This window comes from Triturus cristatus, chromosome 12 (assembly GCF_964204655.1).
Source record: "Triturus cristatus chromosome 12, aTriCri1.1, whole genome shotgun sequence".
NCBI lineage: Eukaryota > Metazoa > Chordata > Amphibia > Caudata > Salamandridae > Triturus > Triturus cristatus.
The window spans coordinates 490,386,956-490,413,192 of NC_140595.1; the positions used below are offsets into that span (position 1 = coordinate 490,386,956).

General features: G+C 47.2%; 1 protein-coding gene across 1 annotated transcript in view; it reads right to left on the reverse strand.

Annotated features, from left to right (window-relative positions):
- The window catches only part of GARRE1 (granule associated Rac and RHOG effector 1), a 690,207-nt gene that overhangs the window by 111,307 nt on the left and 552,663 nt on the right, over window positions 1-26,237 (reverse strand). The gene's annotated exons all lie outside the window — the stretch shown is intronic.

Here is a 26,237-nt window from a genome sequence, read left to right on the forward strand (position 1 = left end):
GTCTTGCTGGGGATGGCTCGCATATGGGCTAGAATTAAACAATGCACTGGCCTAAATGACTGAGTATAGCTCCCCTGTGGGACACTACAGGGGTTCCAGATTGTCTAAAAGATAAATTAGCCATGACACTTAAGACAGTGGGATTGAAGGTGAGGAGGGACTTGGCTTCTGCTGGCTCCCTAAAACTATGGTTATCATTCCACAATAGACTAGAGGGAGGTATGTCCAGGTTTAAATATCTACAGTTACAGAGTTGGTCCCAGAACCTTAAAAAACCTATAGGCATAGGAAACATATTGGAGGAGCAACTAGTATCTAGGCCGGTGGGGAGGAAGGAGGTTTACTTTTTTTATTGGTCTATAGAAGAAGCCATTGATGGAGATTTTAAACTTGCTGAAGAACTATGGGGTACCTTCATGCCAAATGAACAGTGGGAGGACTTGTGGCAAACTTCCTTCAACATCTAATATGCTACTATAAAACCAGCCTGGCTTAGAAGGAACCATTATTTTACCACTCACAGGGCTTATTTATCTCCAGCAAGACTGTCCAAGATAGTGAAGGGTCTCCCGGTTAGTTGCAAGAAGTGTGGTCTGGTAAATGCCTCAGATATTCATATGTTCAAAGACTGCCCCGCGATAACTGAAAACTGGGGCAATGTAGGGGTAACTTTATCGGACATTTTGGGATTCCCTGTCCACATCTCCCTCCCCATGGTCATCTTTGGTATAGCTAGCGAAGTAACAGGGCCTGATAGGGGGGTTCCTATTCTACGCAATATTGCTGGCCAGGTGAGACATTTGTAAGAAATGGGTAGATGTCATACCACCCCACACACATAGAATGGTTGGCCTCCCTGTATAAGACCTCTAAGACTGATCTGGTCAGATTGCAGAGTAGTAGGAAACAAGCATTGAAAATGCAATAGGTCTCGACTTTGATTAAGTTAAAGCCATTTGCTTTGCTAATGGTATTGTATAGCAAGGCAAATGGCTTTAACCTAATGAAAGACGAGACCTATTGCATTTTTAATGCTTGTTTATTTATTGAATGTATGATATCCTGCCCAGCCACTCTTAAGAAAACTTCTTCTTTGGGGAAAACAATGTACCTCATTTTTTCTGGCATTGATTTTCCCATCCGGACTTACTTTGTTAAGAGATGAGCACCCCTTCAGAGCCTTGTCTTTCTCTACCAGTGAAGTAGGAGGAGGCGGCAGAGATTGGATTTTTTCAATATTCTCATTGATGAAGTGCGTATGTGACGTTGATGCATCATTGCACTGCATCGTCAAAACCGGAACATAGACACGTCCTCACATGCTCGTAGAGCCATGTGTACCCATCCTTATCTTTATGTATTTCCATGTTTAAAAGTGGAAATAAAGTAGGAAAAATGTTTTGCTCCTATTTGTAATCCTGGGTCAATGTTCATAAAAACAAAAAGATCTATTTGAAGATTGCTTCTTCGCCCAAGCTAATATGTATGTGTATGATGCCAAATTTTGTTTAATAAATGGGCAATGATTGAAAAATATATAATGTAGGGCAAAGCATTTTTTTTTTTAAATAACTTGTACATTACTTGGATACTCCACTCGGTGACCAAAATAAATCTCATAGCCTTCTCATGCACTAACCCATTGGAATAGGGACTCCTTTTTAACATTGCAATACCCTGCTCTTGTAACTGCTCCTTAGCCATGGCTTACTTGCTGCGCAAGCATCTTTCATTGCTTCTTACCACTATCTTCTAAACACTGGGAGCTATGTTTTCAGGCTGAATATTTAATGCTGTGGTCCTACTCAAGGACCTGTTTATCTGTGAACATAAAATGTGTGGATTTATGTTACATCCTCCTGCAGTGAGTACTTCTGATGCTCCTCAGAGACCAAGAATTAATCTCAGAAGTATGTTCTTTGATAAAATGAATTACCTTTTGTCAAATCTTAACACAAAAAGAGGTTCCGAAAACCTCTGCAGCAGAAACTTGTAACCTTCAGAAATACAGTGGCTTTTTAACATGCAGTTTCCAACTCACTGCTGATTTGCTTGGTGCAATAATACATGGTTTTAGCAAAACTTTTTTTTTGAGAAAGCTGCTTTGACCCACGGCGATCTATAAAATGTTTTTGCTAAAGCAAACATATTTTTGGGTCTCAAGGAGGACACATACCACTGTAGCCCCCGTCACTGAATGGAATCTGCAGATCTGCTCTTTGTGAAAAGGCTGATTACAGTCACCCACTGTGAGGTGATCCAATAGCAGAAATGGACATACCTGCTGCCCATGCTTGCACACCAAATGAAATGTTATGCTCTCAAAGTTTAGGACTATAAATATCTACACCTCATAGCAAATGTAACTGCACAATACATAATCAAACCAATTAATGATATTACATTAAAAACCTCTCTGATAAATGGGCAATGGCACCGCGCTATGTAATCTCATCTGTAAGATAATTTACATTTGTAATTACAACGGTTTCATTTGGAATGAGGTCATAAGCACTGCATCTGGTATGCCGGTTACGGTTTGCCTGGCTGTTGTGCAACTTTAACTGGTTTTTTTTTTTTTAAGTACACCAAGAAACCATAGGTTTCACACTTGTTATAGTTACCTGGACATTTCACTCGTAAAAAAAACCATTGAAATTCCCCCGTTATAGTTAGTTCAGCTAACTATAACTCGCGCGACCGCAATCCACTGCTGAGGACGTCACATATTACATCACTGTATTCACTAAGATACTGTTAATAAGTCAGTTATACAATTAATTTTACAAAAAAAACCATCCATTTAGACACTTATTTACCTATTTATTCTTCCATTAACCTTTAGATATACATATATAAAAAATATTTATTTTTCAGATAGACACATATTCAGTGGATGATGTCATCAGTGATGTCATTTGAGATGTTATCAGTGATGTCATGAGTGATGTCACTGACCATGTCATGAGTGATGTAATATGTGACGTCATCAGCAGTGGATTGCGGTCGCGCGAGTAATAGTTAGCTGAACTAACTATAACGGGGGAATTTCAATGGGTTTTTTTTACGAGTGAAATGTCCAGCTAACTATAACATTTGTGAAACCTATGGTTTTTTCAGTGAATTTGCAAGGTTTTTTAAATGCTAATTCCTAACTATAACGTGTGAGAAACCTATGGTTTTTTTTTTGTGAATTTGTAAGGTTTTTTAAATGCTAATTTATGTATGTATTATATTTTTTATATATTTATTTTACAATAAATTACCTATGTATATAGTTATAGATTGACTGTATCCTTTAATATGGAATGGCTCAGCTCTTTTATTTTGAATTTGGATAAAGTTGAACAGCATAGTTAATATCTTATACAAACTTATAAACAGTTATAAACAGTTTAAAATGATTTTTGTTTTTTTAATTTTTTTTCCCTGTGCGCGCACACCATGATTTTTTGAAAAAAAATAAAATGTTTTTTTCAACCTTCGGGGTCCTTCAGGGACCCCCTGACAAAGGCTAGGGGGTCAGGAACTCTCTACCCTGCCCCCTTTTCACGTTCTCCACCTTTCTTTTTCACTGCCACACACAAAATGGCGTCCGACACTTCCTGATTTCGACCGATTCGAATGTTCACTGACATCTAACCACCAAGCAGAATTACGCTCGCGCACATTTGGTGCGTGCACAGTGTGCGCGCATATAGATATTTATGTACTTTTAACTGCAATTTTCTCAGGAACTACTGAACAGATTGACACCATATATGCAAAAGGCACATGCCTGACCTGAGGACTACCTCTTTGCCAAATTTCAAGTAATTCTGTTCAGCCGTTCGGGCTGTACCTTCGACTAAAGGTCCTATGGGAAAATGCATGGGGAAAACGCGTTTTGGGACCCCCCTTTTTTCTCAGCCCCCGCTTGACGAATCACCCCGAGACTATCAGGGTAGGAGCTGAGCGCCCCATTAGTTTTGAAAATTTTGCGAGGATTCGTCAACCGGCGCCAAAGTTATTCAAAATAGAATTTTCAGATTTCCTTTGGGAACTCGGTCCTAACTAACTATCTACTGGCGACCAGTAGATAATTATATATATATATATATATATATATATATATATATATATATATATATATATATATATATATATATATATCGTTCTCAGTATAAACATGGATGCGTGATTCTGGAAACGTATGTACTGCAAAAAAATAAGCATATTCAGAAAAGAGGAAGAATACATGCGAAAAAAAACTGCAGAAATTGGAACGTATTTGAAGCCTACATGCATGCATGAATGCGTACGAACGTGAAGATCGGAAGTGGATATGAAGAACAATGATGAATGAAACAATGAGTTACTAATACGATGTTGTGGAATGTTCTAAATTATTACCAAAAACCTGTGTTTAATCCGATTTTGGACGCAAGTGGATCATAGGCATCTATGGGTATGATATGAAATTTGTTTACATGTAGTGCTTACGAGGCATAAAGAATATACAAATACAATGTGTTTTCATTCGGCGTTTGGAAAGAATCGAGGGAAAATTTAACAGATTACTCACTCGTACTACTAGGTTTAAACAAACGTACACGTCTGTATTAATAAAAAGAGAAAGTGGGAAAAAGAAAAATATAAACATTATACATTTTTAAAATAAAAGCACTGAATTATTTGGGCTTGAAAGGGCATCAACGTTATAGGAAACTGAAATATTATAAAGCGCAAGACATACGCAATGAGCAAGTTTCCATTTCCAAGCCACTCAGGCAATGTACAAAATATGCATTTACAAGCGTCTGCAGTGCCACCCAGGGATGGAGGAGACAAATGCAGGCGACTGCCCACATGGAACTTAAAGCATGTCCCAAATTTGGAGGGAAATAACAACAATCGAGAAAAATTGATGTAACATGTGAAGTATTAGTATAAAACTGATTAAAGACGAACCCTGTACATCAACACTGTTTAAATGATTGCAGAATGGAAAAGGACACGCACCTGCAAAGCCCACGCACACAGGGCTCCAGCCGCACCCTGTATGCTGTTTCTATATGCTCCTGGGAAACCTCCTCGGGCCCCACTGTTTCCGCCCAGCGCCAGGCGGCCTTCTCTAGCTGCAAGCGAGGGGCAATGGAGTCTGCACCGGAGGCAGTCAGTACGCGAGGCCGGGGATAGGGCCTCGGTTCTATAGGCATGTCCCAATATATCCAGGGGAATTCGATCAAGTTTACAAGCCAGGCAATTCAGGTATATGACAAAGGGATAGGTGAGCTATGCTCTAAGGGAATAGTAAATATCTATTTTGATAGGTGCTAGACAATATTTCCCAAATGGACCTCAAAATCCAAATACAAGCACCACGCCCCTCGGTGAGAAGCCCAAAACAAGTATATATCCTACCAAAAGAAGCCCAAAACACGTATAACCATCAAATATCAAGAAACATTTCCAGGAAAAGAATTACATGAAATTACATATGTAATGGCATGAACATTTTATAATAAAAATTTTTTTTAGCATGAATCAGACACAAGTATATTTTTTGCAGATATCAATGAGCGCGCAATATGCAGGTTAAAGGCACGAATCAATTCAACTTGATATGTAGGTGCAATTACAGCTCAGCGTGTGGACTGTGATTCTAAATTATCATATTTACAATATCTTTTAAGGCATTCGGATTTTATTTTCGTATTTTTTTTTAATTGTACTATCGACGTGTTAAATTCTCCGTTTACTGCAGCGGATCATTATGTTTCTAAAGGAACAGTCTGTTCAAATATGGCCACCCCCTTGCCTTTGCATGGAGTGTATGTTTTCATGTTATGTTGCCTGTTGGTCCAGTTCTTTTCTCAAATACTCCTCCTCCAATGATGATGAGCCAGAAGCCTTCAATGCCTGCCTCGTAGTAGCTTGTTGATGGCTTCGGTTTCCGTCCTCTGTCACAAACCACGTCAGAGTCTGTATGTCGGGTTTAATTCAGCACAACCAGTACATCACATGCTGCTGGGCACGCATGTAAGGAACACTGGGCAAAGTAATGTCTGTGGTGATCAGAAAACTTTAGCCATGGCCTCATTAATGACTTTTTTAAAGCAGTAAAATATGCGCATGCACAGCAAGGAACTGACAAGAGTTTCTTGGCTAATAAACAAACGCAGGTAGCGCGCACCCCGGTGGACTAGCGTTTCCCTTTTTCTGCCGTCCCAGGCCTCACCTGCTAAAAGGTTTCTTATCTTTATGGGGCCATGTGTTTGTCCCCATAAAGATATGAAAACTTTTACCACACACGCAAGTCAAGCGAGTCAGTCCAACTGGGACGGCTCTAAAAGAGAAAAGTGTACGTCACTGGAAGCTCTTTTCCAATGGCCGGCCACCGTTTAGCATAAACGGTGACGCTAGCCAATGGAAAAGAGGGGCGGGGCTTAAGCCCCGCTAGTGAAAGCTATCCTAAATCATTAAATCTCGCCAGCGAGACTGCGCATGTCTGCGCAGCCTACACCAGGCGAGACCTAAAAAGCAATATGGGATTGTTTATTTAAGTGGTCTCAGAGGTATCAATTGTTTATTTTTTTAATAACAGCTGCTTGGATCCTATGATAAAGCCTCTTGGATGCTCTTTGACTGTGTTGGGTCTTTCTCCAGGTGCCTACATCCAGCTGGCCAACATACAGTCCTCGATCACAGGTTATCAGAAGAGAGTGAGACCAACCCCTATACTTAGAAAGGGGGACAGTGACACTTTGTGGGATTGTCGTCTACAGGCAGGATGCAGGAGGCCAGTAATCCAAAAAGCCTCAGAACCGACCTCACTGATATCCAGGACTGAGTCTGAAATATCGTGATCATAGCCAGAACGCCTGGGCCTCATTGCTTGGTTGGGAAGACCTTGAATGCCACTGTGTTCAGGATGGCAGCAATGAAGGGAATTCTCGTAATGGGCATCAGGTGGGAGTTTGGTTAGCTGATGAAAAATTCCGGGAAGAAAGTAGGGCAACTGTTGTTTTGAAGTGATCCGCAACGGTCTGTGAAAGGTACGCCTCGTGCAGCCAGTTGTCAAGGTACAGAAATATATGCATCTCCAACCTGCAAAGGTGGCCGTGACCAATGCCACACCTTTTTAAACACCCGATGGGTGACGGTGGGGCTGAAGGATATAACAGCAAATCTAAAATGCTCTGACTCCACAAGTAACTGATGGTGGCACACTGCATAACGGGCACATGAAAATATGTGTCCTGCAAGTACACGGATACCTATTGTCCAGGACAATCAGAACCTGAGCTAGAGTGAGCATTTCACATTTGTCATTACGTAGGAAGGCACTCTGGGTGAAGTCCAATGCACTCTTGATGACCCAGCTGGCTAAGAGTGACCGGACTTCCTGTAAAAGGACAGTGGCATTATCTGCTGGCACTTGAGTAAGATCGGGGAGGGTGAAATGAATGGCAGGTCATACCCTCTTGCAACAATTTGCAATACCCACCTATATGAAGTGACAGATTGTGAACTGGGTAGGAAAAATCTAATCCTGCCCCTTACCGGCAGGTCATTGCCCTGCAAGAGGAAATCAAAGAGGCTTAGCAGCCACTGCTATGGCTGGAGGAGAAGATGGAAGACAGCTACCTATGGTGGTTCCTGCAGCCTCTGCCACCACTGCGTCCTCTGCGAAAAGTCTGGTCAGATTGCTGATTCACCACTCTATGGGCTTTCTTCTTCGACTGCTCTCCAATCTTCCTTTTATCCACCACATCATTAAGGTCCCTCAGACCCGTACCACAGCTGGCTCTAGTGTAACTCAAACTGTGGTTCTTTTGAGGCTGAATTTCGAATCTTTAGGGCTGGGCAGGGAGGGGCAGAGGGGAGTGAAAGAAGTCTTTTCATGGTGCCATATCGGCCACCAGCAAGGCCTCTTTAAAGGCTTCTATTTGCAGTAGGGTCAACAACGTCCTGAAAAACTTTGGGCATGCCCGGACCAGCCCTCGAATGGGCTTGGAGTGGTGCCCATGGACAGCAGGCTGCGTGGCTTCTCATTTGATCTGGAGTGGCAAGAGGGTGACTAATCCACCTTGGCCTTCTTGTGCCTGTAGCGAGACTTTAACTTTGCAGACGATATGGATCAGGATTTAAAACCAGAGCAGCCCAGTGATTTGTAGCAGTAACAGTCCAGTAACTTGTAGCGGGATCATGGATTAAAGCAAGACCTCGCCCTGTGTTCTGTGTCAGATTTCCATTTCCCACCCCCGATTGCCTTGGGAGCACTTGTCGCATTACTTAAAATCGTGCACAGAACCAAAGGCACCACAAGCAAATGTCATGTGGATCAGTTCTCTTCCAGGGGATCCTCATCAATAGTCATAAGCACTGAATATTCCCGCCCATGTGCGGGGACCCCGGAAATAATAAAATTATATATGTAAAAAGCATACATATATACAGCTCTGTATATGTATAAACATATATCATTTTTTCCAAGCAAATGCAGCTCCCATAAAAGGCTAGGCAATGTAAATATACACATCCAATAACACACACACACATATATATATATATATATATATATATATATAAAGGTATAACAATACACCTAAATCTCTTTTTTTTTTTTTTTTTTTTTTTTTTAATGAGGTAAACACTCATGAGAAAGCAAAAAATAAAGAGAACAAACTGTGGAAAAACACAGATGTACAACACATTGCCAGCCTGCAGGCTGCATTGCAATATAATACCATAGAGACTAAAAAGCCCTGTACAGGTAAAAACTGGCACCGTGCCTTTAAGGCAGCCCTGACTTCCATATCCCATCATGCCTCAGGGGTGACAGTTCGGTCAGTTGTTCTTTCCGGCTCCTTCAGTCAGGACCCTGGAATTCAGCTCTCTTCTTTTTTGACTCTTTAGTCAAGAATTATTACTACTTTAAGATTTATTGGACTTCTTCTTAGAACCTCTTTGAGGAAGTCTGTATCCTGTGTTTTTCTGACTGACTTTTTTGCTATTTTGTCAGAAAAATGCCTTCTTTATTTGTTCCATGTCCATCTTGTGGAAAAAAGAAGGCGGCTTCAGACACACATGAGGTGTGTATTATCTGTCTGCCGGACTCTCACTCTCCAGCAACTTGCCATCATTGTGAAGACCTTTCCAAAAGGACTTTGAAGGAGAGGGAGAGGATTAGGCTGTATGGCCTAGCAGAACGGTCGACGTCGAAGCAGTTGGTCCCTGTTTGCTCCCCATCGACGTCGGGCTCGGCGTCGAAGACTCCAGCGGCGGGATCGTCGCTGAGAGGTGAGGAGTCAAGGGGAAGTCATGCTGCAAAGAGAAAATCGTCGTCGACTTTAGATTCAGCGTCGAAGCGGATGCGTTCGACGTAGACGGCGTCTAAGAGCTCGGCGTCGAGGACTCGGCGCCATAGTTCAACGTCGAAAAAGCATCTGTCGACGTCAAGAGAAGATCGATCGACGTCTGCACAGAGATATCGTTCGTCGTCGAAAGAAAGACATCGTTCGACGTCGAGGTCGGCGAGACATCATTCGACGTCGCAAGAAGTACGTAGACGATCTCCACAGTCGACGTCGAGACCAAGATCGCCGTCAAGATCAAGATCGCCGTCGAGGAAACATCGTTCGACGGCGAAGAGGCTTTCGACGTCGTCGGAGCATTCGACGTCGAGACAGAAGTCTCCGTCAGGAGTGACGTCGAGGCAGACGCCTCCGTCAGGGCCGACGTCGAGGCAGGAGCCTCCGTCGGAGTCGACGTCGAGGCAGAGGCCTCCGTCGGAGTCGACGTCGAGGCAAAGGCCTCCGTCGGAGTCGACGTCGAGGCAGGTGCCTCCGTCGGAGTCGACGTCGAGGCAGGTGCCTCCGTCCTCACAGGTCTCCAAAGCTTTGGTGAGGTACATGAAGCCTCCGTCGAAGATAATCTCGACGTCGAGACAAGAAGCTCGGAGCCTCGAAGATTCGAGTCAAAGATCTCCGGTGATAGGCCTATCACCGTCGAGACAGCCCTCTGTTGAGGGTACGCAGGAGGTGTCACATATTCGCCTCACGATTCGACCAGTCTCAAGGCGGAAATCTCCTCATAGACTGATATATACGACTCCTGAATCACCGCGTCTCATATCTATCTCGCCTTCAGGATCAGAGGGCTCAGGTTCAAGATCAGAATCACCAGAGCTGGTGCATCAATCTCCAGTACCTGCAAGAGAAAGTTCGCAGGAGGAGGACAATGCTGTACCTCAAAGTCCCGTAAGGGAGATGCCTCAGGACCCTGCTATGCCAGACACAATAAAGGCATCGCTAACAAGAATAAGGGGCGTGGTATTCCCAGCGACACCGATCAGACCAAGATCTCGAGAAAGGGAATCCCGAAGTCACTCTCGAGCACCAAGAAGGCGATCCAGGTCTCCCTCCCGCAGAAGAGAGTCGACCAGATCAGAGAGAAGGCGCCGTAGGACCCCTTCTACCTCCCCTTCTTCCAGATCATCCAAAAGGGATTATTCACCGACACTCTCGGAGACGCCACCCTCTCGGGTATCTCCGGTAGATGATATTTCTACGTTTCAAGAAGTGTTGTGTAGAGGAGCTACAAAATTAAATATCCCTATGCCGGTTCAGGAGACCACGTCATCCATAATTTTTGAAACTCTTCATGAGCGCACAGTGTCACGCCCTTTATTGCCGTTAGTCCCCGGTTTGCTACAGCCGGTAATGGATATCTTTCTCACACCAGCAACCACCAAAACGGCGCCGGCGAGAATTCTAAAAAAGTACCGTCCAGCTCCGGAGGATCCTCTATTCCTTAAATCGGATCCTCCACCGGACTCTGTCATCACCGCCGCTGCCAGGAAGACGCATGCAGTAGCGGGATCTTCAACGGTACCACCAGATAAGGACAGTAAAACACAAGACTCCTGGGGGAGGAAAGTTTGCGGCTCAGCATCCTCAAGCCTTAAGGTGGCGAGTGCCTCGGCTCTTCTGGGGCGCTATGATAGGTCATTATGGGACTCTCTGCAGAGGTTCATTGACAAAGTTCCATCAGAGAACAGACGGGACTTTGAAGAGATTTTGCATGAGGGGAGTCTGGTTTCTAACCAGATCATAAGTGCAGCGGCAGATGGGGCAACACTGGCAGCGCATGAATATGCACATAGAGTCACAGCCAGAAGATCATCCTGGCTTAGATTGACGGCCTTGAAACCGGAAGCGCAGGCAAGAATTTTAAATCTGCCTTTCTCCGGTAGTTCTCTTTTTGGGTCCCATGCAGACGAAGAAATGGCCCGTATGAAAGCAGAGTTGGAGACCATGAAAGCTGTCGGGCTTGAAAAGAGAAAAGAGTTTCGACGCCGCAAGGGAAATGACAGGCGCAGTTACCAACAGAGGGTTCAAACCCCTCATTGGCAAAAGAACCAGGACCAGCAAGGTCAAAAGAGACAACAATACCAGTCCCGCAAGCCATCCAGGGGACGAGGTAACAACAGGCAGTCTAATGCTGGAAACAAAGCTCCGGGGAAGCAATGAGAAGCCGCTTCCTCCGATGCTGTCCACCGCTCCGGTGGGAGGAAGTGTTGCACATCATCTTCCAGAGTGGCAATCCATCACAAAGGACAAGTGGGTACTGAATATACTGCGTCATGGGTACTCGCTTCGTTTCAAAAGTCACCCCCCATCGATTCCTCCTGTCAATTCATCCCAGCATCTAAAGCAGCTCAGAGAAGAGGTAGCGACGCTACTACTCAAATCTGCAATAGAGAAAGTGCCCATAAACCAGAGAGGAAAGGGAGTTTACTCCAGATACTTTCTCATCCAAAAGAGGAGTGTGAAGGTAGAGTTCAGACCCATTTTAGACCTACGGATACTGAACAAGCACATAAGAAAGGAAAAATTTCGCATGCTGGCGCTCCACCAAATATATCCTCTTCTCCGGATGGGCGATTGGATGTGTTCACTGGACCTTCAGGATGCATATTTCCATATTCCCATCCTAAGGAATCATCGAAAATTTCTCAGGTTTGTGGTAGGCAACTCTCACTATCAGTTCAAAGTCCTCCCATTTGGCCTGAAGTCAGCTCCTCGAGTATTCACAAAATGCGTGGCAGTAGTAGCGGCTGCTCTGAGACGCGCAGGAGTCTTCGTCTATCCCTACCTAGACGACTGGCTAATAAAGGGCTCATCACCACAGAATGTGCGGTCACAGCTGTCGCTATGCCTGAACTTATGTCGCAAGTTGGGTCTCAGAGTGAATGTCAAAAAGTCCAATTTTTCACCAACGCAGAGGATCCACTACCTGGGTGCAACTATAGACTCCGTAGTAGGAAAAGTGTTTCCTTCGGAGGAAAGACAGTCATCCATTATGCTAAAAGGCAGACAGATCATAACCAGCAATCTGTCGTCGGCAAGGCAAATCTCATCTCTGCTAGGGGCCATGGCATCCTGCATCTTCCTAGTGCCCAATGCCAGGCTAAGGATGCGTCCTCTCCAGCAAGATCTCGAGGACAAATGGGATCAAAGGAACTCCCTGTGGGAAGAAAAGGTTTGCCTCTCCTCTGCAGCCAAACAGTCAGTCAAGTGGTGGCTGAAGCCAAGGAATCTACAAATGGGGATCCCCTTCCATCAAGAGCCCCCAATTCAGACCTTAATCACCGACGCATCCCTTCAGGGATGGGGTGCGCATTTTGGGACTCTGCAGACTCAGGGACGGTGGTCCAGCAGCGAGCAGTTGTACCACATCAACATGCTGGAGCTCAGGGCAGTCCACCTAGCCCTCAAAGCGTTCCTGCCTGCGATCACGACGAGTACCATTCTAGTACAGACGGACAATACCACCACAATGTACTACCTGAACAAGCAGGGGGGTACTCGATCCAGAACGCTCTCGCTGGAAGCTCAGTCCCTGTGGCACTGGATCCTAGCAAGGAACATCTCATTGAAAGCGGTGCACCTACCAGGAGAACTCAACGTGCAAGCAGACTTGCTCAGTCGGCATTTTCAAGAACCAGAGGACTGGGTGATCAACGACGAGGTGTTAGAAGACATCTTCGAGGAATGGGGGCGCCCGCAAGTGGACCTCTTCGCGGACGAGCAAAACACAAAATGCCGAGGCTTCGCCTCAAGATACCATCGACCAGGATCCCTAGGGAATGCCCTTTTGATCAATTGGTCAATGACATTTGTGTACGCTTTTCCGCCTCTCCCACTAATTCCCAAGGTGGTGACCAAGCTACAGAATTCATCTGCCAAGATGATCCTCATAGCACCGGACTGGCCGAGGCAGTGGTGGTACACGGATCTCCTACACATGTCGATCCGCCCCCACAAGCGGCTGCCGTGCAGGCCGGACTTGTTATCCAAGATGCAGGGGAAGATTTACCATCCCAGCCTTCCCTCGCTGAGCTTAACAGCATGGCTCCTGAAGTCCTCCAGTATGGCCATCTGAACCTCCCTCAAGAGTGTATGTCCATACTGAAGGAAGCCAGGAGGCCTTCGACAAGACACTCCTACTTCTGTAAGTGGAAAAGATTTTATATATGGTGTGCTCAGCATCATTATGATCCCACTAAATGCCAGGAGGATGTAATTTTGCCCTATCTTCTACATTTAGCAAGGGCAGGGTTGAAATTTTCATCCATAAAGGTTCACTTAGCAGCCATAACAGCATACAGGCGTTCGCCTTCACAGCAGTCATTTTTTAAAGTGCAGGTAGTGAAGGATTTCTTGCAAGGACTCAAGAAAGTCTATCCCCCTGTTAGACCTCCCTCTCCTTCCTGGGAGCTAAACTTGGTTCTGTCAAAGCTCATGGGTTCGCCTTTTGAACCTATTCATAAGGCTACCCTACAGCACCTCACATGGAAGACAGCATTTTTAATAGCCATCACTTCAGCACGGAGGGTCAGTGAGATACGGGCCCTTTGTTCTAAAGAACCCTACACAATTTTTCATCTAAATAGGGTGGTGATGAGAACTCATCCTTCGTTCCTACCCAAGGTGGTATCGGAGTTTCATGTAAACCAAGCCATCTCCTTACCAACCTTTTTTCCCAACCCCTCCTCTCCGGCAGAGAGGGCGTTGCATTCTCTAGATGTCAAAAGGGTCCTAAAATTCTACCTAGATAGGACTAAGAATGTCAGGAAATCTGATCAATTGTTTGTGAACTATGGGGTTGTCCGTATGGGCTTTGCTGCATCCAAACGTTCCATTGCTAGGTGGATTGTTTCAAGTATTACATTGGCCTACCAACTGGCTCAGAAACCATTGGGGGCGCGCCCTAAAGCGCATTCGACAAGAGGAAAAGCGGCTACCGCGGCTTTTCTCAATAATGTCCCACTCTCCGAGATCTGCAAGGCAGCTACTTGGAGATCTGTCCACACTTTTACCAGGCATTATTGTCTGGATTCGGACACCAGAGCAGACACTCAAGTAGGACAAGCCTCCTTGAGGAATCTGTTCCATGCATAATCATTTTCATGATTCTTTTTCTCCATGGGTGATACAACCTTAGTTTCATTTGCCTGCAGGTGGAAGGGGAGCTTGCTACTCTATTCAGTGCTTATGACTATTGATGAGGATCCCCTGGAAGAGAAGGGTAAGTTACTTACCTGTAATCCTAGTTCTCTTCCAGGGGTATCCTCATCAAAGTCATAAGCAACCCACCCACCTCCCCAGGCAAATGAGAAGAAGTGTATTATTCATTATGGAAAGGATATATCTTTGTGTTTAGGACTACGGTCCCGCAAAGAACAACTGACCTAACTGTCACCCCTGAGGCATGATGGGATATGGAAGTCAGGGCTGCCTTAAAGGCACGGTGCCAGTTTTTACCTGTACAGGGCTTTTTAGTCTCTATGGTATTATATTGCAATGCAGCCTGCAGGCTGGCAATGTGTTGTACATCTGTGTTTTTCCACAGTTTGTTCTCTTTATTTTTTGCTTTCTCATGAGTGTTTACCTCATTAAAAAAAAAAAAAAAAAAAAAAAAAGAGATTTAGGTGTATTGTTATACCTTTATATATATATATATATATATATATATATATGTGTGTGTGTGTTATTGGATGTGTATATTTACATTGCCTAGCCTTTTATGGGAGCTGCATTTGCTTGGAAAAAATGATATATGTTTATACATATACAGAGCTGTATATATGTATGCTTTTTACATATATAATTTTATTATTTCCGGGGTCCCCGCACATGGGCGGGAATATTCAGTGCTTATGACTTTGATGAGGATACCCCTGGAAGAGAACTAGGATTACAGGTAAGTAACTTACCCTTACCGATACTTGCTTTCGGCAGTTGAGGCATGGTCTTAAAACAGAAGAGGGTGGGAGACATTTCCCCGGGCACACACACTTTGAATTTAGGCATCCGTACAACCAACGAAGTTGGAAGGAGACTTCAAAATGTGCATCGAAAAGCACGGAAAGAAAGGAACTGATGTAAGCTCGAAGCGGAGTCTCCTAGCTACAGCTCTTAAATTGCTTTTGATCAAAACGTGCGAGTGATCTCTTGAGTGAGTGAGCAAATGAAAAGATATCAGTATTGGCATTTGTGTTGTTCTTCTCAATATTAGGGCCTAGCCTTACTGATTATGGGCCGAACCTTGTGTATGGCACTTTACCTGTTACATCCTTCACTTGTAGATGGCAACATGATAGTGGTCCATCTGATGATTTGTGTGTAAGTTGTGAAGGATGACCTGAATCGCTTAACCATGTTCTGTTCTTTGACCCCTTTTAAAAACAAATACATGCAAAATGGATTGTTTCCTTTTGGAGAAACTTGGCAAGTCGGGAGTACCAGGAAGCATTCAGATTATTGAAGTGTGATACCAGCCGGAATGTGGTTTTCTGCCTGGTCAAGTTTTTAATGGCATTTTGGATAAAACTAGTATAAATTGCACATCCAGCTTTTAACCTCTGAAATCGATTATTAATGTTTATGATGTACTGTGGTTGGATGTGCAATACTGTAATAGATTCTAATTTTTGCAACTGACCTTTTTCATGCACTTTAGATAGTGGTCCTGTGCTTACCAAATTTTATGTGTTTATATTGCTATTTTAACTAATATTCAGATGGAGCTTTTATATATTATCATAGTTTTATTTATTATTTATATCTGTATTTTTATGTATATGTGTGATGTCTTGTTTGTCTATACTTTCATGATCCACAGTGATCAACAAAGTTCTACGATGATAATTCAAATATAGTCTGGCTCCTGAGAAGGGGTTCAAGTAAGGAATCTGCAGGAGCAAAGCACTGGGAATATATTTGAGACCCAATTTGTTTCCTTTTAAATAATCAAGCATGGCTGTTCATTTGGGGATTCTGAACTGGAGAAGTTCTAGAATGCGATGGATGTTAGTAAACTGTCATTCTGATGGATACATCTGCCAGTGGATTCCTCACCTTGTGTCAAGAATTCCTGTCATACAAGGGAAACACGCCCTTATGTAAACAGGAGAGCTGTTACATAACTCAAGGGAAACACGCCCTTATGTAAACAGGAGAGCTGTTACATAACTCAAGGGAAACACGCCCTTATGTAAACAGGAGAGCTGTTACATAACTCAAGGGAAACACGCCCTTATGTAAACAGGAGAGCTGTTACATAACTCAAGGAAAACACGCCCTATAAAGGGAGGAACCGGGAGGTACAAGGCGGTCGGATATTGTGTTTACACCGACGTACCTGCTTTGTGAAGAGCAGTGTTCCGGAGTGGTGCTCCAGTAAGGCAAGAACGGAGGTAGGTCGAGTCGTTACTCCCTGGGCCGTGTCTTGCCCCATCGTCACCTGTGAAGGACCCGGAAGCTCTACCGGTCAACCATTGAGCTTCGCTTTTTGACTCGGCTGAGTCCAAGCGCAGTGGCGCTTTTGCTGGTTGGAGTCGTAACTCCCAGCCCGACCAGAGACACAGGGACTGCCAGCTGTAACGCACACCAGGAGGTGTTTGCCGCGTTACAGACTCGGAAGTCCACAGGATCGATCGAGCGGCTGCTCTCGGTTCAGTCTTCTTGCTTGTGATTGGGGTATCGGTGACGCATCACCAGGAGGTGACCCCGCGTCCCGGTGCAGTCTGAGGAAGAGGTTGAGCGGCTGCTCCCTTCAGGTAGAGACCCCGGCTGGGTGTTTCCCTGACTCCTCGATTCTCCCAAACACTCTTCGTGCCCCTCACAGCCTACCGATTGGCATTGTCGGCCATTTCATTTCTGCCCTCTGTTGGCATACGCCAAGATCGGCGTATATGCAGAGGACGGTTAGGACCATCCGTGCTGTGGGCTGGTAACGTACTTAGCCTGGAGGATTCCAGTGACTATAACTTTTGTTTGTTCTTTGTATTTTATTTGCCTTCATTAAAAGAACTAACCCTTCACAAGTGGTTGCGTCCTCATTGTCGTGTCTGTTAAACGATCCTGAGACGTTCAGGGCGTTACAAAATATCCGACCTTAATAACACTAACTGTCTCCCGGTCGATAACAGACATGGCAACACTTGATGATGTGCTGGCTGCTTTAGCGGCCATGCAAGTTGAAGTGGCTGCCTCTAGGCAAGAAACAGCCGATGTAAAAGCCAGACTGGATGCTATCCAATTGGACCCGCTCACGCCCAGCACCTCCCTCACGAACCAGACCCCTGCGGTAGTAGTGGAAATGCCGGTAGCCATCCCCTTGGCAACACCAGAGAGGTACAGTGGGGATCCTAACACAGTGCAGGTATTCCTCACACAAGTGGCGCTACATTTATCGTGCAAACCAAAGGCGTTCCCCACGAGTCAGGCTCGTGTGGCTTTCCTTATATCCTATTTGGCTGGAAACGCGGCACAATGGGCCGTACCTCTGGTGAGCAGGGACGGAGACGAGTGGAAGACCGCCTTTAAGACCAGGTTCGGCCTTTTTGAGTACCTCGTCATGCCGTTCGGTCTGTGCAACGCCCCGGCAGCCTTTCAGTACTTTTTGAATGAGGTATTCAGAGAGGAGTTGGATATCTACGTGGTCGTATATATCGACGACATCCTCATCTATTCGTCCAGTGTGGAGGAGCACGTACACCACGTCAAAGCTGTGCTCCAAAAGCTGAGGGAAAACATGCTGTTTTGTAAACTCAGCAAGTGTGACTTCCACGTCACATCCGTGGAATTCCTCGGAGTGATGCTGAGTCCAGAGGGACAGGAGATGGCAGAACGAAAGATCAAGGCGGTGAAAGAATGGCCGGTGCCCCAAAGCGTGAAGGACGTCCAAAGTTTCATTGGCTTCGCCAACTTTTACAGGCGGTTTATAGATGGATTTTCAGGAGTGGTGGCCCCAATCACACAGCTACTGAGGAAGTCCAAGGAGTTTGTCTGGTCCCCTGAAGCGAACAAAGCCTTTGAGGCCCTGAAAAGCGCCTTTGGTAAGGCGCCGGTGTTGGCTCACCCCGATCCGGATCTCCCCTACGTGGTGGAAGCGGACGCGTCGGATGTGGCGCTGGGGGCTATCTTGTCCCAACGCAACCACGACACAGGGGTGCTTCATCCCGTTGCGTACATGTCCCGCAAACTCAACGACGCCGAACGCAACTACCATATTGCGGAGAAGGAGCTTCTCGCAATCAAGGACGCCTTCACCGAATGGAGGCATTGGTTGATGGGGGCAAGACATGTGGTATCGGTGTACACGGACCATCGGAACCTACAGTTCATGACGGCCACTAGACACCTTTCTCCCAGGCAGCTGCGGTGGATGATCTTCTTTGCGGGGTTCAACTTCCGCATCACATATCGGCCGGGGACGGAAAACCGGAAGGCGGACGCCCTGTCCCGTCAATCTGCAGTTAAGGAACCATTGCCTGCAACCGAGCGTTCCATCATTTCCCCGAGGATGGTATTGGGGGTTATCCAACCGGATACTTTCCTGAGGGGAATAAAGAGAGGGATCAGGTCATTCGCATGGCGGAGGTGGCTCCTCAGTCACAGAGAATGGCAGCTGAAGGACGGGATACCCCTGAAGGGCAGGTGCCTATTGATACCCACGCCTAGGCTAAGGAAACAAGCATTCATCTGGTGCCATGACTCTCCATGCGCAGGTCATTTGGGCTTTGAAAAAACGGTGGCTAGCATGGGACGGCATTTCTGGTGGCCAACCATGAGAGTGGATGTCAGGAGGTGGGGACAGGAGTGTCCTACGTGTGCTACCATGAAGGCCGACCATGGCCGAACCCAAGGGCTCTTACATCCACTTCCGACCCCGGAAAGACCATGGGATAGCATATCACTGGACTTCGTGGTGGGCCTACCGGTAGACCAGGGGATGACGGCAATACTGGTGGTGGTGGATTACTTGACGAAAATGGGGCACTTCATCCCCTGCAAGAGAGTCCCTACGGCCGGGGAATTGGCGTCACTACTCCTAAAGAATGTGGTACGACTGCATGGATTACCTGGGGTGATCGTGTCGGACCGGGGGTCGCAGTTTACTGCGCAATTCTGGAAGACTTGGTGCACTGCGCTGCATGTTAAGACCGCCCTGTCCACCAGCTACCACCCTCAAACGGACGGCCAAACCGAGCGCCTGAACCAAACGCTCAAACAGTATCTGCGATGTTTTGTGGACCAGGGCAGGGAAGAATGGGTCGACTTGCTATGGGTTGCAGAGATCGCCTATAACAACGCCACTCACAGCTCCACACAGTCATCTCCGTTCTATAGCAACTATGGTCAACATCCCAGGTTCTTGCCATTTCTACATCCGTTCAGAGAGGACAGGATTCCCGCCACAGCGGACAGGGTGGCACACATAAAAGACACGTTGATGCGCTCAAGGGCTGTCCTAATAGAGGCCAAGAGAAGATACAAGGCTGCGGCAGATAGGAAGAGAAGGCCCGGGCCACTGTACCGCACTGGAGACTACGTCTGGATATCCACAAGAAACATGAGGTTTCGAAAGAACAGTGTGTTCCATCCCAAGTACATGGGCCCCTATCGAATTACCAAGTGTATGGGTCCCGTGAACGTGAAGGTGTGCTTGCCCCAGTCATTGCGGATACACCCTGTCTTTCATGTATCATTGCTCAAACCAGCACCCTCCAAGCCGTCTGGGACACCTAGGCCGGTATGCGTGGAGTCGGAGGTGGAGTATGAAGTGTCGGGCATACGGGCGTCCAAATGGCGCAGGGGGAAGCTGTGGTACCTGGTTGCGTGGAAAGGCTATGGCCCGGAGGAGCATTCATGGGAACCGGCTGAAGGGGTTCATGCTCCGCGCTTGGTCTCCTTGTTCCATCGGCGTTTTCCTGCCAGCGCTGGACCCGTGGGGAGCCGCTGAGAGGGAGGATGTACTGTCAAGAATTCCTGTCATACAAGGGAAACACGCCCTTATGTAAACAGGAGAGCTGTTACATAACTCAAGGGAAACACGCCCTTATGTAAACAGGAGAGCTGTTACATAACTCAAGGGAAACACGCCCTTATGTAAACAGGAGAGCTGTTACATAACTCAAGGGAAACACGCCCTTATGTAAACAGGAGAGCTGTTACATAACTCAAGGAAAACACGCCCTATAAAGGGAGGAACCGGGAGGTACAAGGCGGTCGGATATTGTGTTTACACCGACGTACCTGCTTTGTGAAGAGCAGTGTTCCGGAGTGGTGCTCCAGTAAGGCAAGAACGGAGGTAGGTCGAGTCGTTACTCCCTGGGCCGTGTCTTGCCCCATCGTCACCTGTGAAGGACCCGGAAGCTCTACCGGTCAACCATTGAGCTTCGCTTTTTGACTCGGCTGAGTCCAAGCGCAGTGGCGCTTTTGCTGGTTGGAGTCGTAACTCCCAGCCCGACCAGAGACACAGGGACTGCCAGCTGTAACGCACACCAGGAGGTGTTTGCCGCGTTACAGACTCGGAAGTCCACAGGATCGATCGAGCGGCTGCTCTCGGTTCAGTCTTCTTGCTTGTGATTGGGGTATCGGTGACGCATCACCAGGAGGTGACCCCGCGTCCCGGTGCAGTCTGAGGAAGAGGTTGAGCGGCTGCTCCCTTCAGGTAGAGACCCCGGCTGGGTGTTTCCCTGACTCCTCGATTCTCCCAAACACTCTTCGTGCCCCTCACAGCCTACCGATTGGCATTGTCGGCCATTTCATTTCTGCCCTCTGTTGGCATACGCCAAGATCGGCGTATATGCAGAGGACGGTTAGGACCATCCGTGCTGTGGGCTGGTAACGTACTTAGCCTGGAGGATTCCAGTGACTATAACTTTTGTTTGTTCTTTGTATTTTATTTGCCTTCATTAAAAGAACTAACCCTTCACAAGTGGTTGCGTCCTCATTGTCGTGTCTGTTAAACGATCCTGAGACGTTCAGGGCGTTACACCTTGTGAATATCCCCTGCGCCAGCATTCCACAGAATTTTTCTTTCCCAGCACTCCACGTCGACGTGGGCGACGTCATAATGCATCGGCTCCGCCTTGACACCATACGTCGTCACCGGAGCCATAAGAAGCCCACGTCGGCGTGATGACGTCAGTTCTCTTTTTTCCGCGCCGTCGACGCGCAACGGTTTTTTTCCAGTGCTCTCTGGCTACTTTGTAGTTTGACCGTGTTACTGTAGAAAATTTTGATATGTCTTCGACGAGGAAGTCGGGCTTTAAGCCCTGTAGGGAGTGTGGAGGTCTGATGTCCATGACTGATCCGCATCAGGACTGCTTGTGGTGCCTTTCTTCTGACCACGATATGGAAGACTGTGCCTGCTGTAGGAGAATGAATCCTAAAGCACTGAAGGAGAGGAAGACTAAACTCTTTATGAAGAAGATCGGTGAGGAGAAGAGAGGAAGAAAAAAGGAGAAGTCGAGGCGGGAGTCGTCGACTTCGAAGTCGAAGAAGCATCACAAAAAGAGAAAGCATTCTTCTCGACATCGGTCCTCGAAGAGCAGGAAATCGAGGTCGACTTCGTCCCGTCGGCGCCGAGGCAAGGACTTGTCTCCTTCTCCTTCAAGGTCTCCGAGAGGGTCTCCTTCGCCGAAGCGGGCTCCAGTGCATTCTTCGGCGCAGTCCCCGGCTCCGTCAAAGGCGTCGACTCCGGTTCGAGTGGAGTCGGAGGTCTCTATGGATGAGCAAGAACAGGAAGAGCCTGCTCCGGTGCCTGATGAATCTGCGGCTCCGGTGGAAGACACTGCGGAGCCGACGCCGGAGACTCCACAAAGGGATACAGGGTCTGTTCCTTATCCGCAATTCCCGGCTCCAGGTACCGATTCATCACACTTTCTGAATGCCATGTATGGTATATTTAATAGGGCGGCCTTCCCATCCGGAGCACCAACTGGTCCCGTGGGTTCAATGGCATATACGCTAGGGGTGCCGCAGCAGTATGCTCAGGCCTCCTTTTTGCCCTTTATGCTGATGGCGCCTTCGTGGCAGTTTCCGGCGCCGATTGGGGATCCGTCGAGGCTGCGGATGGATCATCCTGGTTCGGAGCCTTCTTCGACGCCTTCTTCGACGACTTCTGTGGCTCCGCCGACTCCGGTACCTCTGGCTCCACCGACGCCGCGTACGACGTCGACTCCCCGGATTCGATCAAGGAGGGAGGCCCAGAGGGTATTGGAGGAAGGAAGGTATAGAGCAGAGGTGGAAGAAGGTGAAGTCGACTCTTCTTCGGATGAGTTTGAAGGGATAGAAGAAGCAAGTGGTTTGGATACCACCCCAGAGTGGGAGCATACTTCTGCAAGGTCTTCTCCTCCGCAGGAATTGGCACCCTACCATGTGGTGATTAAGAAAGCCGCAGACTTGTTAGATCTGCAGCTGCCCTCTGTGGAGTACAAGTCTAACCTGCTTACGGAGGTGTTGCACTCTCCGACGTCATCTTCGGAGCCTGTGTTGGAGGTGTGGAGGAAACCTCTTTCTTCTCCGGCAGTTTCCAGACAGGTGGCAAGAAGGTACAGGGTTGCTCCTGGGGATCCTGATTTTTTGTCTACACATCCATCTCCGGAGAGCCTGGTTGTGCAGGCTTCTTGTTCGAAACATGCTTCGGGTGCATTCCCTCAGTCTCCAGCAGATAGGGAGTCCAAGAAAGTTGATCAGGCGGCTAAAAAGTCCTTCTCTTCAGGAAGTATGGCACTGAAGTAATCTAATGCCACATGTCTGCTGGGGCGTTATGTACATGCTTTGATGGACTCTATTAAATCTTTAGCCCCTAAATTGCCTGAGGGTGATAAGTGCGGACACTCAGGCAGCTGCCAGGCAGGTGATCCAGTCAGGGCTGGATACGGCGGACACGGTGGCAAGAATTATGGGGTCATCTATAGCCGCGAGGAGACAGGCGTGGCTCCGTTCCTCTGGATTCTCGGCGGATGTTCAGGCCACATTGGTGGATCTGCCATTTGATGGACAAAAACAGTTTGGGGAGAAGGCAGACTCTGCCCTTCAACGATTTCAGGACAGCAGACTGACGGCAAAGTCCTTGGGTCTGCAGGCACCTTCTAGGGGTTCAGCTTTTCGGAAGTTTAGGGGTTTCGGAAGATCATCCTTTCGCTCCTTCCGACAGCCTCAGCAGCAGCAACAACAGAATCCCCTCTATGTGTACTATAGAGGGAAGCAGAGGGGTCGGAGAGGTTCTGGTCGCAACCCCTCTTCTTCGTCCTCCTCCTCTGCTCCCAATGAGGCTTCAGGGAAGCAGCCCTAGATCCCCCATCCCGGATCATGTAAGTCCTGTGGGGGGTCGGGTGTCCTACTTTCTACGGGGTTGGAAATCTATTACAACAGACCTTTGGGTTTTGAACCTCGTAGAGACTGGGTACGCCCTTCCCTTTCGGGAGTTTCCTCCCCCTTACTCTCCTTGCCAAGGTTATTGCTCGGAAGATCATCTGCTTCTCCTGCAGAAAGAGGTTCTAGCCTTGCTTCAGAGGGGTGCAATAGAGGTGGTTCCGGAGCAGGAAAGGGGTCAGGGGTGCTACTCCCGGTATTTTCTGATTCCCAAAAAGGACGGCAGGTTGCGTCCGATTCTGGACCTCAAAATCTTGAACTTTTACCTGAAACAGGAGAAATTCAAGATGCTGACCCTTGCGCAGGTTCTTCAAGCGTTGCAGCAAGGAGACTGGATGGTGTCGCTCGACTTGCAGGATGCATACTTTCATGTCCCAAACCTGAAGTCGCACAGGAAGTATCTCCGTTTTACGGTTGGGTCGCAACATTACCAGTTTGCGGTCCTTCCGTTTGGTCTTACTACCGCACCTCGAGACTTCACAAAGGTGATGGCAGTGGTGGCTGCTCATCTCAGGAGGTCGGGGATTCCGGTTTTCCCCTACCTGGACGACTGGCTTCTGAAGGCAGAGTCCCCAGAGATGGTGCAGCATCATCTGCAGGTAACATCTCAGCTGTTATTCGACTTGGGTTTCTCGATCAATGTGCCCAAATCTCACCTGGTGCCCTCTCAACGCAGCCTGTTCATAGGAGCGGTACTGGATACTACTGTGTGTCGGGCATTCCCCCCTCCTCAAAGGATTCTCCACATTCAGGAAATGGTCCCTTTATTCCACAATGGAGCGGTTGTTCCGGTTCTGAAGGTCCTTCGCCTGCTCGGTCTGTTCGGTTCCTGAATTCTGTTGGTCAACCATGCACGCTGGCACATGAGGGCGCTCCAGTGGTGCCTCCGCAGGCAGTGGTATCAGCACAACGGAGATCTCAGGGAGTCTATCAGGATCTCCGGAGAAGCTGCAGCGGATCTATGTTGGTGGAGCGTGGAGGGCAATCTGTCCCAAGGAAAGCCCTTTCATCTGACTCCGTCGGTGGCCACAGTGATTACGGATGCATCCACTCTAGGGTGGGGTGCTCATCTGGGGGATCTGGAGATCAAGGGTCTTTGGTCTCCAGAGGAGAGGTTGCTTCACATCAACCTTCTGGAATTACGGGCGATTCGTTTGGCACTCAAGGCCTTCCTCCCTTCCCTTCGCAGTCAGTCTGTTCAAGTCCTGACGGACAACACTACCGCGATGTGGTATGTCAACAAGCAGGGAGGAGTGGGGTTGCGTTGTCTCTGCAGAGAGGCTCTGCGTCTATGGTCCTGGGCTCAGGACCATCGGATTTGTCTGGTGGCAAATCATCTGGCCACGACTTGGGCCTCCCTCCATACTTTCGCAAAGAATTATTGCTTGGACTCAGAGATGAGGAGGGAGGGCCATTTTGCGCGCTCTGTCTAGCAAGACTTTCTGGTATAGGAAGGTGGACACCCTCCTCCGGGAGTGGGGACTGCTGTGGGAATCTATTCACAAGGTGAGGAATCCACTGGCAGATGTATCCATCAGAAGAACAAGTTACTTACCTTCGGTAACGCTTTTTCTGGTGGATACAGTATCTGCCTGTGGATTCCTCACTGGCCCACCCGCCTCCCCGTTGTCCACCTTTGTATACCACGAAATAGGTCTTGTTTGAAATGTTTGTATACTTTCTTGTACATTTGTAGGAAATGCTTGTTTATTTAGCATTCCTTTTCTTTGTATGCTGTGTATATGTGTTGGTATACTGTGTATACTTGGAGTTGTCGTTGGTTCGCCTGTTCGCCTCGAAGGCTCGGAAAAAATGGGTGGAACTGACGTCATCACGCCGACGTGGGCTTCTTATGGCTCCGGTGACGTCGTACGGAGTCGCGAGCGGAGCCGATGCATTATGACGTCGCCCACGTCGACGTGGAGTGTTGGGAAAGAAAAATTCAGTGGAATGCTGGCGCAGGGGATATTCACAAGGCGAGGAATCCACAGGCAGATACTGCATCCACCAGAAAAAGCGTTACCGAAGGTAAGTAACTTGTTCATTACTAGGACAATACACATACCACATTAGAAGAATTAGAAAAAGATGTAAGGCTGCTTCAGGAGTGACAGCTGAATCTACTAGAACTCAAACTGATTAACTAGACATCAGAGGGGGTGGGGGGGCTCGAAACTTGATAAAAGGAGTACTTGGGACTATTCTGTCCAATACATTTATCTCTAAAGTTTCTTGATGAATACACTGAGCAACATAAATAATGTAACAGAAGCAATTATTTTGTTAGAAGCTGCCATGCACATAGAACAAGCTGTTGGTTTATGAATTTTTGTGAACCTGCCAAGGAAAATAGTTAGAATTTCAGGTACTGAGAACAGCTTGGGCCTCTGCAATAACGGAGAGAGATATAAAAAATATAAGCAGAGCAACGGGGGAGGAATAGAACGTTAGGCGCACCCAAACGTTTTAAACAATGAAATTTGTGCAAAAACTACTGCCCTTGACCACTATGAGCTA